The sequence below is a fragment of the Peromyscus californicus genome, unplaced genomic scaffold (assembly GCF_007827085.1).
Source record: "Peromyscus californicus insignis strain IS unplaced genomic scaffold, ASM782708v3 Scaffold_5__1_contigs__length_169319896, whole genome shotgun sequence".
Classification (NCBI taxonomy): domain Eukaryota; kingdom Metazoa; phylum Chordata; class Mammalia; order Rodentia; family Cricetidae; genus Peromyscus; species Peromyscus californicus.
In genome coordinates, this window is record NW_026294573.1 from 124750857 (window position 1) to 124766315 (window position 15459).

A 15459-nucleotide genomic window follows, 5' to 3' on the forward strand; every position below is an offset into this window, starting at 1 on the left:
CATACAAGTGCACATAGACTTAAACGTAATTCCATTTTGCATAGAAATACTAAAGTCTTTGAATGTGTTTGTTTTTAACTTAGCAATAGTTTAGGTGTGCCCTGTACATAACCAATCTCACACACAAGTGCACATAAACCTAAACTTAATCCTATTTTGCATAGAAATACTAAAGTCTTTCAAATAGAAATAGTGAAGTAATTCAGTGTAAAAGTAGAAAGGATATGGAGATGTACTATAAGCTCAGAAAATGAGACATTAAGCAGAGGCCTCAAGGGCCATTCTAAGTAGAATTGGATTCTAAGCAAAAATATAAACAGATAAAATAAATTTCTCACACTGCAGAATATACCTATAGCTTTGAGAAGTAAGTAAATTAAGGAATAGATAAATCATTGTCTGTCTATTTTCATCCGTTCCATTCACACGCATGCAGATATTAGCAGAGAAGCCTTTTATTTCAGACTTTATACAATTGGAAATTATGTATTTGCATCTCCTAACAGGGAAGTCTTTATGAAATGATAAAGAAATCTCTGCATGATGTGTTATTTAGTCTTCATCACTATAACAAATACCAGGCAAAAACAACTCATAGACAAAGATTATTTGGGTTTCTGGTTTTTAAAATTATTATTTTATTTTTGACAGTTACAGAACACACGCATCTGCACGCACGCATGAGCACACACACACACACACACATTGAATTGTGGTATTCACCTCCCATTACTCTGTGTTATTCTCTTCCCATTCCAATCAACTCTCCTTTTGCCAGTCAGCACCCCACCTATTTTCACAACTTTATGTGTATGTGGTCTGTCTATCTGTCTGTCTGTCTGACTCTCTCTCTCTCTCTCTCTCTCTCTCTCTCTCTCTCTCTCTCTCTCTGTGTGTGTGTGTGTGTGTGTGTGTGTGTGTGTGTGTGTGTGTATGTGTGTGTATGAGTGCTGTATACATGCATGAGTCTTTTGCATTTATCTGTAGGTGCCACATGTTTATGATTGTGATCATGACACATCCAGATGACAATGTCATATAGCACTCTGCTTGCATTGTACTGGATAGTTTTATGTCAACTTGACACAAGATAGAGTCATTCTCTATCAAGTATGTGGTGTCTTCAGCCTTTAGGATTGGTGTTGTACCATCTAGTTCTGGTGGGCAATGGGACTGTATTGAATATATATTATATAAATTAATATTAACATAGACATTATTGTTTTGCAATCTCTCCCAACCAACAGTTAACACAGCTCATAGAGAGGTATCCCACACTTGCCATCATCTACCCAGGGGTCCTAAACCACAGGGTGGTTGTGTGCCTCTCTAAATCAGAAAGCCTGGGTCATGGCGCCCTAAGTAAAAAAAACAAACAAACTAATTTTGTTATTCTGGAGCTCTGAAAAGAAGCAGACAGCAGCACCCAAAACAGTATTTTTTCTTTGTATTATACACTTACATAACATGGTTGATTTTCAGTAATTTGGAAAACAACAAATAATTCTCATCATTACATCACCATCCAAATGCATGATTAAGAAAAGTAAATTCAGCACACCCTTTGCCTAGTCTGAAGTTCAGCATAATCTAAAACGTACTGTATTGACACAGATCAGAAAATGCTCAATGACTGTAACATAATTAAGTGTTGACATGTATATTCTCCAAATACATATATCTTCATTGACTGATTCTTTTTTTTGTATTTTTATGCATTCATTCAGAGTTTCTTGGGAATTATATATTAATGAGGAGTAAGTCTACAGTAGTTTACAATTTAGGAAAATTTGTGGTGGATCTGTTTAGTAAAATGAATGATCTTATTTATTCTGAATATTTGTATTCACATTTGGGTTCAATTGATTTATAGCACTTGAGAAAAATATACGTGGTATGTTGTGTTAATTAGAGAAAGATAAATAAATCAAGGTAGAGTCTATTGACTGCTGTCTATGCCTAGCACCATAGTTATCCTGTCTGCTGACTGCATTTTCATAAGCTAACCTTTTTGTGTGATCAGTTCATGTCTGGCAGAAGTGAAGCTTAAAGAGGTTATAACCCTGTGATGGCTAATTTTCGTCATCAACTTGATTGGATGCAAAGTACCACTGATACACAACTCCATGTGTGCCAATAAGGATGTTTCCAGAGTAGTTTGTCCGAGCTGAAAGACTCACTCATAATGTTAGTGATATCATCCTGTGGTCTGGTGTCCTAGACAGATGAAAAAGGAGAGAGTGAAGTGTTGTGTGATATTTTGATTGTATTCTGACAATAAAGTTTGCTTTGAATCAGAGGGTGGAGCTAGCCACTAGCTGACCAAAATTAATCATAGAGGTTTTGGAGGACTGAGGACAGATAGAAAGACAGGAAGTAGTGAGGAAGGACTTAGAGTGGAGCTCAGTCCTTTTGGATGGAGGAATTAAAGAGATAGGAGGTCACTGGTCATTTCTCTGCCACTTCTCTGATCAGTCAGGTTCTTGAGCCCAATATCTGACTCCCGACTTTTCATTGATAAAAAGTAATTGGATAAATGCATCAGTGAGGTTATCCTGATTGTGGATGCAATGTGACCAGCCACCTCACCCTACCATTACGGTGCCTTGCCGGCAATAAAGGAATATGTCTTCAATCCTGTCCTTAGTTGACCTTTTTCAGGTATTTTCTCATAGCAAAAAGAAGAATAACTGCGGTGATATTGTGTTCCCCAAAATACTGTGCACCCTAATAAACTTATCTGCGGTCAGAGAACAGAACAGCCACTAGATACAGAGGCCAGAAAATGGTGGCACACACACCTTTAATCCTAGCATTCCAGAGGTAGAGATCCGTCTGGATCTCTGTGAGTTCAAAGCCACACTGGAAACAGCCAGGCTTGGTAACACACACCTTTAATCCCAGGAAGTGATGGCAGAAGGCAGAAGGGTATTTAAGGCATGAGGACCAGGAACTAGAGCTGGTTAAGCTTTTAGGTTTTTGAGCAGCAGTTCAGCTGAAATCCATTTGGATGAGGACTCAGAGGCTTCCAGTCTGAGGAAACAGGATCAGCTGAGGAATTGGTGAGGTGAGGTGGCTGTGGCTTGTTCTGCGTCTGTGATCTTCCAGCGCTGACCCCAGTACCTGGCTCCAGGTTTGTTTTTATTAATAAGACCTTTAAGATTCATGCTACAAATAACAAATACAAATTCACTAACCCCAAATCTTGTAGTGAATGCCAGACAGAACTGAGATAGGAAAATGACTCCCACTTGGCTTTATTAACCCAAATTTGAAATCTCTCTGTTCTTCTCCATATCATGATCTGGGAGCTGGCGGTTCAAAGAAAGTCTGACAATAAAGTCCAGCTACAATTGGTGCCCAACATGGGGTGACATATATCCACATAGGGCTTGAGAAAGCTAAGGAAAGAAAGTGCTGGACACAGAGCCAGACACAGCTTCTTAGGAAGTGCCTTCTCTCTAGCCAGCCCTGTGTTCACGGTGTACTAGGTGCAGCTCCTTTAAGAGGCCCTACTGTACGCCTTGCACGTGAACCCTGTGTACTTGGCACCAGGTACAAATGCAGGCTACAGCATGGACGCTACAACTTCCTAGAGCTGGGATGGTTAGGTGCTGCTCCCACCACAGCCCCAGGAACTGCAAGGGGGAGGAGCCATCTGCCAGCACCATGTGTAGCTTAAGTTTTCCTGCCTGGCCCACAGTCAGGACAAATCTCTGTCACCCGCCAGTCCCACAGCCACTCAGACCCGACCAAGTAAACACAGAGACTTATACTGGTTACAAACTGTATGGCCGTGGCAGGCTTCTTGCTAACTGTTCTTACAGCTTAAATTAATCCATTTCCATTAATCTATACCTTGCCACATGGCTCGTGGCTTACCGGTATCTTCACATTCTGTTTCTCATCCTGGCGGCTGGCAGTGTCTCTCTGACTCAGCCTTCCACTTCCCAGCTTTATTCTCCTCCTTGTCCCGCCTACACTTCCTGCCTAGCCAATGGCCAATCAGTGTTTTATTTATTAACTAATTAGCAACACATTTGCCATACAGAACATTCCACAGCAACCATGTGCCAAGCAGAGCTGTGCAGCAGGTGGCCTGGCCATTTAAGGTTTTGTTCATATGGTCGGAGAACAGATCAGGCACCTAGTAACACCCGGACTAAACAGGTACAGTATACTTGAAAATGAAAGAAAAGAAAATAGGTTAAGACCCAGAGCTTGGGCCACATGTAGTGCTTTGTTAATTTAAAAGTTTTTAAATGCTAATGAACAAAAAGTGACAACTATTGAGAGATATTGGATTATGGAAAAAAAAAAAACTACTGAGTTAAACCAGTCTATATATTTTAAAGATGTCTTAAATTTAGAATGGAAGTCAGAAAATTTGCTGCTCTAGGGAAAAGGTTATGCCTTTGTTTCCATAGGAAAAAAAATCTATGGATTCCTTCAAAATTAAAAAGGACCAGATTTGATCAGTGGAGATCTGAAAATTTTGCCTGCAGACATGAAGAAAGAAACCAAGAAAAACTACAAGACAGGTGATGTATAAGCTGATTCCTCTACATGGGAACAGCTCTGAGACTGTTTGAGACATGATAAATCTTGTTTGCTAGAGTCCTCATGACTTATTACATGCTATGCCTTCATATGGCATGCATGGTGATTTATATTATAGTTTGGTTATGCAGTCCAAACAGACTTTTAAAGTTGACAGATGCCTTTTATTTGCTCAAACATAGAACAGAGAATCATCTTTAGCTTATTTGTGCACACTACACATTTCATACGCATATTAGTGCAGATATATATGTTACCTTTAAAAGTTTGTATGTTTTCAGAAAAAGACCAGACACCAATAAAGACAAATAGCCCAGGTGATCCAGCCTCACAGAGATCCTCTGTTGCAGTTTCCTCAGAAAATCTGCATCCAGACATCCTCAAACTGCTAGCTGAGATGATCCAACCTCACAGATTACTTCAGCCAGGACTTCAGATAGGCCCTGCACTTGTCCATCACACCAAGAATGGACAACAGCTAGCTCTCCCAGGGCTTGACCATTATCTCAATTTTCTCGGGGTTCCCTAAAAATACCATTGCTCCAGACAGGAAGTAATTTTAAGAACATGATGAGGTGGAGTGGGCGTTTTTGGTCATTCAGTGGATTATGGATGAGTATCACCATTTACAGGGGTTAGTTGAAAGTTGTTACTGGTCATGGTCAGGGGAAAAAAATGAGGTAAAGGAGGTTAGATGAAGGGACTTCTTTCTGAAAAGAAAATAGGGGTAATATTGGAATGATAGGATAAAGGGGTATATTGACTCTACTTAAAACTAAGAAGCAGCCGGGCGGTGGTGGCGCACGCCTTTAATCCCAGCACTAGGGAGGCAGAGCCAGGCGGATCTCTGTGAGTTCGAGGCCAGCCTGGGCTACCAAGTGAGTCCCAGGAAAGGCGCAAAGTTGCACAGAGAAACCCTGTCTCGAAAAACCAAAAAAAAAAAAAAAAAAAAAAAAACTAAGAAGCAACTACTAGTATCAAATATTTTACATTAGTATGGATTTTTGTATAAATTGATAGAAATTTAAGGTTATTTTTGTTATATTTTATATATGTTTCTACTCTTGTTTATAGTACTTTTGTGTATTGATACAAATATAAGGTTATTTTTGTTTTAACATGACTGTTTAAGATAATTAAAAACACAATTTAGTAGTTAGTTATATATAACAATAAAACTTGTAGTCATATTAGGTATGTTTTCAGGGTTAAACATACATTTGTAGGTCATCTTCAAACACTTCATAGATGTGGCATTTAAAATATTTTAATAACATACATGTTTCATGACAGTGAGATACATCTGCTCCTGGCACCACCAATATACTTCAGAGAAAATGATGGGCATCAAAGAACCTCCATATGGAGTTTGCTTTCATTTCTGGCAAAGTTAGCCACTGGGTAAGAAACTGCCCTTGCCTCAACTACTGACAGTATGTTATCCAAATTGGACAAGTAGGACACAAAAGAAGGTTACTGCTGAACTTTGGCAAGAAAAGGTAGGACAGTCCTTCAAAATTTCTGCTTTACAGAAAAGTCTGTCTGATATTCTAGGCCTGTAGGCTGAAGATGGATGTCCCAATAATGCAGAGAAACCTTGGGTGACTGTCCAGGAAGTCAGCTGCTTCTGTCATTTTTATAGTTTTGGAAGTTGCTTCCTCTGTACTTCCTGTTTACTCAGGTAGTATTAAACCCTTCTCTGGTCTCTGATGGAGTTAAAACATGAGGTAATTATAAGTTATAATTTTCCTTGTTACCAAATTCAGAAAAGAAATTCACAAAAGAGGTATAAAGTATATAAGGTTGAGAGACATAAAAACTTAAATTGTTTTTCTAAGAAAATGTTTTGAGTTCCAAGAAGATAGTTTTGGGTTGGTAATACAAGTTAGAATAAAAAGTAAATTAGGTACAGAACTTTGGACTCAACAAAGGAGGGTAGATAATAGAGTAGTTTCTCTGAATTTGCCCAATACAAATGGACTGGACCTTGTGAATATCATCCTTACTTGATAATTGTTCTTATTGTATACAGTTTCATTTATTAAAATTAATACCTTTTCCTTTATATTTAGACAATATCTGATAATTCTTCCTCTTGTATATAGTTTTATTTAGACAAAAAGCTGGAAATATTGGGGGATATTCGATCACACTGAGCACCCTGAGTTTGCATTTGCATTAAGTAAGTGAAATTAATCTTAGGTCAGGAGGCTGAGTTAGCAACGAGTTGATAGAAAGTAATCAGAGAGCCTCAGAGGGCATCTGGGAGAGATAGAGTCACAGGAAGTATTAGGGTGGGGAATGGAGTGGTGCAGCCTTTTCTGGTTTGGTAAAGCAGAAGCATGGGTCTTCCATGGATGCCAGCAAGGAGAAAGGGTTAGGTAGTTGCAACTGAGCCTCTCTGAGCTCACAGGTTTTCACCCTGTGCTTTGAGTCTCGAGTCTTATTCATAATTAGAATGATAGAGATTTAGTTAAAGCTACCTTTAGGGGCAGTGACAGGGTGGGTGCCTGTGGGAGCAGAATTCTTGCCAGGCTGTGTCGAAGTTAAAACAAAAGCTGGGTATATCTGTGAGGGATGTTTGTTTACTTAAATAATTTGAAGTGGGAAAACCTTTAATCCATATCTCTTGAGGTGAAGACCCACCTTTAACCTGTGTCACACCTTCTGCTGACAGCTGATATGCTGGCAGCTGATATAAAGGACATGGAAGAAGAAGGAAGCCTACTTGTCGTTACTCGTGCTCACAAGTCCATTCCATCATGACATTAGAGCCACTTGGTGTGATTGGTTTAATAAAAACCCGAATGGCCAATACCTAGGTAGGAGAGATTAGGCAAGACTTTCAGGCAGAGAGAGGAACTCTGGGGACAAATCTAGGTGCATGGGAGATGCCAGCAAGACCCTAAGGAAGCTGGACACACAGTATGAAGGAGAGGTACTGAGCCATGTGGCAGAAAGTAGATTTATATAAACAGGTTAACTTAAGTTATAAGAGCTAGTTGTGAACAAGCCTAAGCTAAGGCCAAGCTTTTATAATTAATAAGAAGTCTCCATGTCATTATTTGGAAGCTGGCAGTCCAAAAAAAGTCTTACCGGAAAGTACAACTGCATTCTCTCCAGTTCAAGAGAGACATTTTCCAGAAGTTGATAGTCGCTGTTGCTCTGTAGAAAAAAAAAGTCTTTCTATAGTGACTTCCCCTGCCATTCCAGGTACACATACTTAAGCCAAGAAGGACAGCATAAAGGACACCTGAGTAATTTAAAAAATTTTTCTTTTCTTAGAAAAGCAGGACATGCTAATTTATGCTAATTTTGGAGCTAGAACAAAAGGACAAAAGCAAATGTGACCCCAAAATGTTACAGCCAACAACACAATCTTCAATCATTATTTCAAACCTAGCCGAATTATTTCCATCATAAATATAATTATGCTTTGAAAATTACATTCTGGTATTATAATTTTTTATAAATATCTTGAATGACTACATGCTTATTCATCCCATAGACTTTATTCTTAATAAGCTTATTCAGTTCAATAAGCTCATTCAGTTTCAAGAGTTATTACTTAAAAATTATTTCAGTATAATTTAAAACTTACAGAAATCACAGGAATAGTACAGGAAATGGTTGCACAACAATCACAAGTCTTTTTGACAAGATAGGTCATTAGTTGTAGCTGGTCCCCAAAGATTTTGTCTGTCTTTCACTTAGTCTTTTTTCCTTTTTCCGCTATGTGTTATCTCAATGTCTGGAGAATGCAGGGGGCTGTGAACCCTTTCAGGTTTTGCCACTTCGACAGCTTCAAAACAGATCCCAATGAATATGTTTTCTTTCCCTTGTTACAAATAAAAATGAGGCTGGGTGGTGGTAGCCCACTCCTTTAATCCCAGCACTCGGGAGGCAGAGGCAGGAAGATCTCTGTGAGTTTGAGGCCAGCCTGGTTCATAGAGTGAGTTCCAGGACAGCCAGGGCTACACAAGGAAACCCTTTTCAAATAAATAAAAAAATAATTAATTAATTAATAGATAAATAAATTAATTAATTTAAATAAAAAATAAATGAATGTGAATAAATAAAGATAGATAGACAGACAGATAGATAGATAAATGTAAAAGTAAAGGCCACTTCAAACATTTCCCTTGCAAATCGGTGTGTTCAGCCTCTTTCCCATTTTTCCTGGTGCTTTATTCCTTTTTCTCTGTTTTAGCCTTCTTTGTATTAGTGACATTGGTTTTTAATTTACTGACATCCATGATTAAAGTTCTTTTTCATCTCTTCTCTTTGGGATGCTTTATAATTGAGACATAGCTAATATAATTTTGTTTTCTTTCCCCCTCCCTGTTCGTTCCTTCCTCCTCCACCTCTTCTTCTTCCTTCACTTTTCTTCTCCTCTCTCTTCCTCTTCCCTCCCTACTATGAGCTGAATCAAGTTTTGTTTACTTTTAAACATATGAACCTCTTAATCTGTTCATAAGTATCCTCTAATGCTTGCTGGAGGAGATTTAATTTTAATATTGTGTTGTATTTTTATCCTGCTCTGTGCTTTGTAGATGGTATTTTCATTAGGTAATTCATTTAATAACTGTGTAGGAAGACAATTTACATCTATGCAGTTTATGGACAGGATGTCATTGGGATAAGTGACAAGTTTCCTACTTCACAGCTAATTTTGTGTGTGTGTGTGTGTGTGTGTGTGTGTGTGTGTTAAAAATGTACTTTTTTTTGTTTTTTTGTTTCCTTACCTGGTTGTTTATTTGGTTAGTGTGAGAAGAAATTTAATTGCTTTGAGTAGTGGCTAGTTTTTGTTTTGTTTTATTTTGCTTTGTTTTTTGTTTTTTTTCAACTAGACACTAGATAGAATCACCGAAGAAGAGGGAACCTCATTTGAGAAAATGCTTCCATCAGATTGGCCTATAGTAAGCCAATGAGGCATTTTCTTGATTGATGATAATATGAAAAGGCCCTGTCCACTATGGGCAGTGCCATCACTGGGCAGAAGGTACTGGGGTGTATATGGAAATTTTAGAGTCTGGAGATGCTATTATCTGATCCTATAGTGTAAGGCCCTGTGGGGAGGATCCTATGCTAATATATAACTTTAAAGTGTTGTGTCCTCAGGAGGAACGCTTCTTCATGTCTAATAGTAGTTGAATTTGACCTCCCTCACCTCTCAGAAAATCATTCATTCTTTATGAGAACTTCTAGGATTTTCTTTTGCAGGACAGTTTTTATTTTCTCTGTATACACAGCTATTTATTCATCCATTATTGGGGTTGAATGAAATTTCTATAGTTTACTGTGTTGGACAATTGGAAGCAGGAATGCTTGTGTTATTCTTAATGTTCTATATTCTAGTCATTTATTTTCTACTACATGATTTGATGAACATGTGTTAAGATTTTAATAATGGGACCTACATATAGGAAAGAGATTGACAGATCATAGATGTCTTGGTTAGGATTTCTATTGCTGTGAAGAGACACCATGACCATGACAACTTTTATAAAGAAACACATTTAATTGAGGCTAGCTTATAGTTTCAGAGGTTTAGTTCATTATCATCATGACAGGACATGATGGCATGCAGGCAGACATGGTGCTGGAGAAGAAGCAGTGAATTCTACATCTTGATCTACAGGGAGCAGAAGCAATCTGTGTCCACACTGAGCATAGCTTGAGCATAGGAAACCCCAAAGCCCACCCCACAGTGATACATTTCCTCCAACAAGGTCACATCTACTCCAACAAAGCCATACCTCCTAATAGTGCCACTCCCTTTGGGGGCCATTTTCTTTCAAACCACCACACTTGGAAACATGGATTTTAAAGTAACTGTAGCCAAGGAATTAAAATTGCCATTTTCTGAAACATTTCATAAGTATAATGCAACTGATATTTTTTGAAGCATTTTATAAGTAATGTAATTACTGAATATTTTTTTAACCATCATTCAGTAACTTCTTTAAAGTTATACTGGACTACTAATTTTCATTTCTTTAATGATTTGTGAAGTCACATTACTCAATCAGAGCACCCCAAATACATTTCAGAAGTGTCCATTCAAATCCTGTGTTAATTTTTCCCTTTTGTTAGTTCTCTTCTTAGTATGGGTTTTAGGTTTTTTATATTCTGTATATACATACTTTATTGAACACTTAGAGATATTGTTATTATTATTACTGTATGTTAATACTGATTAGAATAATTTTGTGATTGAAGATACAGAGGAAAGAATGGCAGAGCAGACCCCTTGGGATGCAAGTAACAGACTCAGGACACCTGTAGGAGCTGGCCATTAAGGATGTATCTTTTTCTTAACATGTTTTTTTAGATTCTTTGGGAATTTCACATCATCCACCCCAATCCCACTCATTTCCAAGTCCCTCCATGTCTGACCTTCACCCTGGAAGTGTCCCCCACTAAAGGAAAACTAATAAGGAAATAATAAAAAAAGATAAAAATAAAAATGCAAATAAGAATATTAATTTTAAAAACAAACAAGCAAAGCAAACAAACACACAAAACAAAACAAAATAAAAGCAAACAAGAAGGAAAATGCTTTGATCCTCCATCTTTCCTGCCTCTCCATCACCTCTTCGTTCATCTTGGTGGCATTGGGAGCTGCTATGTATTGTGTAGTATATCCTTTTGTCCACACAGCTTTACTTGGAAATTTTTCATTGTTTAATGTGTTGTTGGTCAGGTTCAAGGCTTCTGGTACACCATTAATACTGTCCTTCATGGAAACTACTCTGGGAAATCCTGCAGTTGCCCCTAGCCATAGAGATCCTGCTGCTATGGTTCTATAGGACCAGTCCCTTCACTGGTAACAGTAGTAACATGGGTAAAATGGCTGAGTAAGCATTAGACTGTAAATCTAAAGACAGAGATTGAGCCCTCTTTTTACCAGGCCTTAAGGTGATATTCTTGTTGAACTACAAATTCAAAGGTGTAGATAATTTACTCTACTGAGGCTTCTCCCACCCTTTTTCTGATAAGCAGGAGAAGTAGATTGAAGCCAGTTTAGGGTGTTTAGCTGTTAACTAAAAGTTCATGAGTTTGATTCCTATCAATCTAGATGAGGATTTAGCTTAATTAAAGCAATTGATTTGCATTCATTAGATGTAAGGTAATGTCTTTCAGTCCTTATTCAGAAGTTAAACTTGGTGGTTTTGCTTCTGCTATAGATGATGCTAGTAGTAAAAGAAATGATGGTGGTAAAGTCAGAAGCTTATATCATTTATATGTGGAAATGCTATGTCTGGGGCTCCAATTATTAAAGGAACTAGTCAGTTACCAAAACCGCCAATTATTATTGGCATTACTGGTAACACTGCTCAGTAGGTTACAGATTGGGTAGATGTTGGGGAGTGCCCATTCAAAGCCCTGGATGTGGATGTGAGTGTTGGCTGGGTTGTTCTGACCCACCGCTGGGACCACCCACTCAGGTGAGAGGTGGAGCCAGCTCTCCCAAACGCATGATGAGGGTTCATTATTCCAGGGCCTTTGAGGGCCAGGGTTAGCTCTCCAGTGAGGGTTAGGACCAGCTCAGCACCACCCTCGTATTTATTACTTGCTTCAACACTTGGTACATAATGGGCCCTTTTGTTAACATGGGCAACAGACATCAACATAGACCCTAGCTGAAGCAGGACTATGGACCCAGACATGGCCAGCAGCATCAGCTTGAGCCCAGATGTCACCACTGCCCTGGGTAGCAGTGCAGGCTCCATTGATCAGCATGGGCCCAACAGCAGCTGGTACCGAGACTCCAGCATGGTGCCTTGTGACAGCCTAGACCCTAGACAGTTGCATAGCCTTCAATGGTAACAGGAGCCACTGATATCGATGCAGACCTTGACTGTGATAGGGCCACAGACCCAGACATGGCCCTTGCCAGTAGCTCAGGCCCAGTCGACAGGTGACAGTGCATGCTACTCAGAATGGGATGGCCCCTGAAGTGGCATGACTCTTGGGCACCAATGTGGCTTCATGCAGTGGCCCAGAATCTGGGCATCCATGTGGCCCTTAGTGGTGACACAAGCCATGGACTTAAACACAGGCCCAGGGTACAGTAGGACCATAGACCCAGACATGGTCTTCAGCAGCAGCCTGGGCCTGGATGTCACCATGGCCCTGACTGGCAGTACAGGCCACTCAGATTAGCACCACCCCAGATGTAGGGTGGCCCTCAGACACCAACATGTCCTCGAATGGGGGCCAGACCCTGGACATCCACATGACCTTCGATGGTAACAGGTACCATGGGTATCAACGTAGACCTTGGCTTCAGTAGAGCCACAGACCCAGACACGGCCCTCGGTTGCAGTTCAAGCCCTGTCAACTCCATGGCCCTGGGTTGCAGCTCAGGCCACCCAGATTAGAATGGCCCCTGTGGTAGCATGGCCCTCTGGAACCAATGTGGCCTCATGTAGTGGCCCAGACCCCAGACCTCACTGCCTTTGTTGGTAACAGGAGCTATGGACATCAACACAGACTACGGCTGTGGCAGGGCCGTGGACCCAGACATGGCCCTTGACAGTAGCCTAGAACCGGACATCACCATGGTCCTGGGTGGCAAGCAGGCCTCCCACCTTAGTCTGTTCCTCACAGTCTTTGCCTCTTCAGTTCTGCCGCTCTCCACAAGACATGAAGCATTCTGCCTTTCTCTCTCTCCGATAAAAAGTCCCAGGGGTACATCACTGATTACCAAGAACAGTATCATCCCTCCTCTGTAGCAAATCACCCCACCAGCTTCTTTTATGTCTTCTTTACAGTATAATCACTGTTGGCTAATTCCCACTCCTACAGGATTGTGGGATCCTAGTTATCTGAATAGTTCATATTATTTACACATGGGTGATATATGTGACTATATTCCACAGTTGACTTTATTCTCTGTTTGCCATACATCTCTACTTCTAGTTTTTTAAAAAAAGCCAGAGGATGTTTTCCTCCAGAAGGAATCAGGGTGACCGACCATGAGCTGCTATAGTCTGCCTTAGGCCTGCCTCCTCCAATAAGCATTGATGCATGCATTGCTTGACTTTTCAATCTCCCTGCAGCAGTTGATGGGTGTTGTCTACTAAAATCTCCCAGAGGACAGAAGAAATGTAGTTTTATTTTGTGTGTGTGTGTGGGGGGGGTGGACTCTAGTATTTTCTCTTTCTGAAGACTTCTATATCTGAGAAAGAGAACAAGAATACTTTAAAGTTTTTGGCTCCTTCCTCTCTGGTTATAATGAAGCAAATATTTAGAAGACACTTATTCCTAGTTAATGCTCATGGCATTCGTATAGCTAAGCACACATTATACAGTTTTTCCATTTTAACTGTGATTCAACTCAATTAGCATTTGTAGTTCTTCACCAAAAATCTTCCAGTTACTTGTGCTTACAAAAATAATATCTTTCTATGACATTATCTACATCATATCAACTAACATAATTATTTCTTAAGATCAGAGTACCGGGCTCTATAATAGCATGATTAGAGGTAAGACTTGACAGTTTATACTTCTTAATTCAAAATTGCCCAGTTACTTGCTTTTGCAAGAGAAACATCTGTCCATGATATCATCTATATTATATCTACCAGCATAATTGTTTCTTAAGACCAGAGCACCAGACTCTGTAATGGCATTATTAGAGGTAAGACTTGACAGTTTATACTCAAGATGGCTTATAACTCCAGGATAAACACATCTGACAAAATGGCTGAATTGAATCAGTGATATAAAAAGAAGCCAGAACAGAAAGATGATGTTGTTGCTTACTAATCTCCAAATAAATTTTCTCACCAGATGCAATTTCCTTGAACAGAAAAAAACAATTAAAATTGTACAGGTTTGAGGATGCATGAGGTTTAAGATTGGTGGACATAAAGAGCCAGGACCCACTAAACATGTATTGAGTTTCCACTATGGAAAGGTAGTTACTGACATAGAACTGTTTCATCTCAGGTGATTTCTTCAAGTAAGATTCTGTCACACGATGCCCAGTATACTATAGAGTGTTTACTGATCTGAAATTGCCATGGATCATTTGTAGGTTTTATACAATACCTGTGATTTACTTGCTGCTATGGCTGAAAATGAGTCACCTTTTCAGGTAAATTAACATGCTTTGATATCATTGGCTATTTTACATATAGGTTTCATCTTGTTTTAGTGTCTGTATTTACCAGGTTGGTTATACTAAGACCCAAAGCACCTTATCTATTGAGTTTCTTTCCTTTCTTTAAAACACCATCAGTAGTGCCTTAACATATGTTCCAAACCTTGAGAGATGGTACATGTCCAAAGTCTTCAGGAAATTGGCAACTTCAATTCCAGAGACAAGATGCAGAGGAAGATTTCTTCATGTGTGGGCTCAAAGATATATGAAGTAAGAAGTAAATACTTCAGAGGTCACTGTCATTATGTGTCAAATCCCCTAGTATAAAGAAAAGAGGAAAGAAGAACAGGGATAGAAACAGAACCAAAATGCACATCTTATAGTCCTTTCTTTGCTTTTCTAGTTTTTCAGATCTGCCTTTGTCTGTCACCTTATCTACCATCATAGGTCTGGCATGTACCCCAGCTACATGTGGACTCTTCCTTATTTTTCTCTGTCCTACAAGCCTTCCCAAATACATACCTGTTTCAACATAGCTCACATCTAAAACCCATAACACAGGACTTTTCTTCCTTTGTACTGGTCGGCATGTTGGAGGTGACTTTGTTCTTACATTAATGAAAATTTAAAGCATGAAGCATCTCGGTGCATTATTTCCACGGAGTCTCATCTTATGCACCAATACTTTGAGCTGTCAGTGTGAAGACCTGATCCCAGAAATGTGGTTGAACTGTGGATCCTCAAGACTGTTTAAGAGTGCTATGTTATCAGAGAGCTACATC

At 39.4% G+C, this 15459-nt stretch overlaps 1 long non-coding RNA gene across 2 annotated transcripts in view; it reads right to left on the bottom strand.

Moving 5' to 3' along the window:
• Positions 1-15459, bottom strand: part of LOC128096003 (uncharacterized) — a 122310-nt gene that overhangs the window by 35709 nt on the left and 71142 nt on the right. For both annotated transcript variants that reach the window (XR_008213500.1, XR_008213499.1), the window contains exons 2-3: positions 14841-14995; positions 7657-7725 (exon numbers count right to left, since the gene is read on the bottom strand). This is a non-coding gene — a long non-coding RNA (uncharacterized LOC128096003). The remainder of the gene's footprint in view (positions 1-7656; positions 7726-14840; positions 14996-15459) is intronic.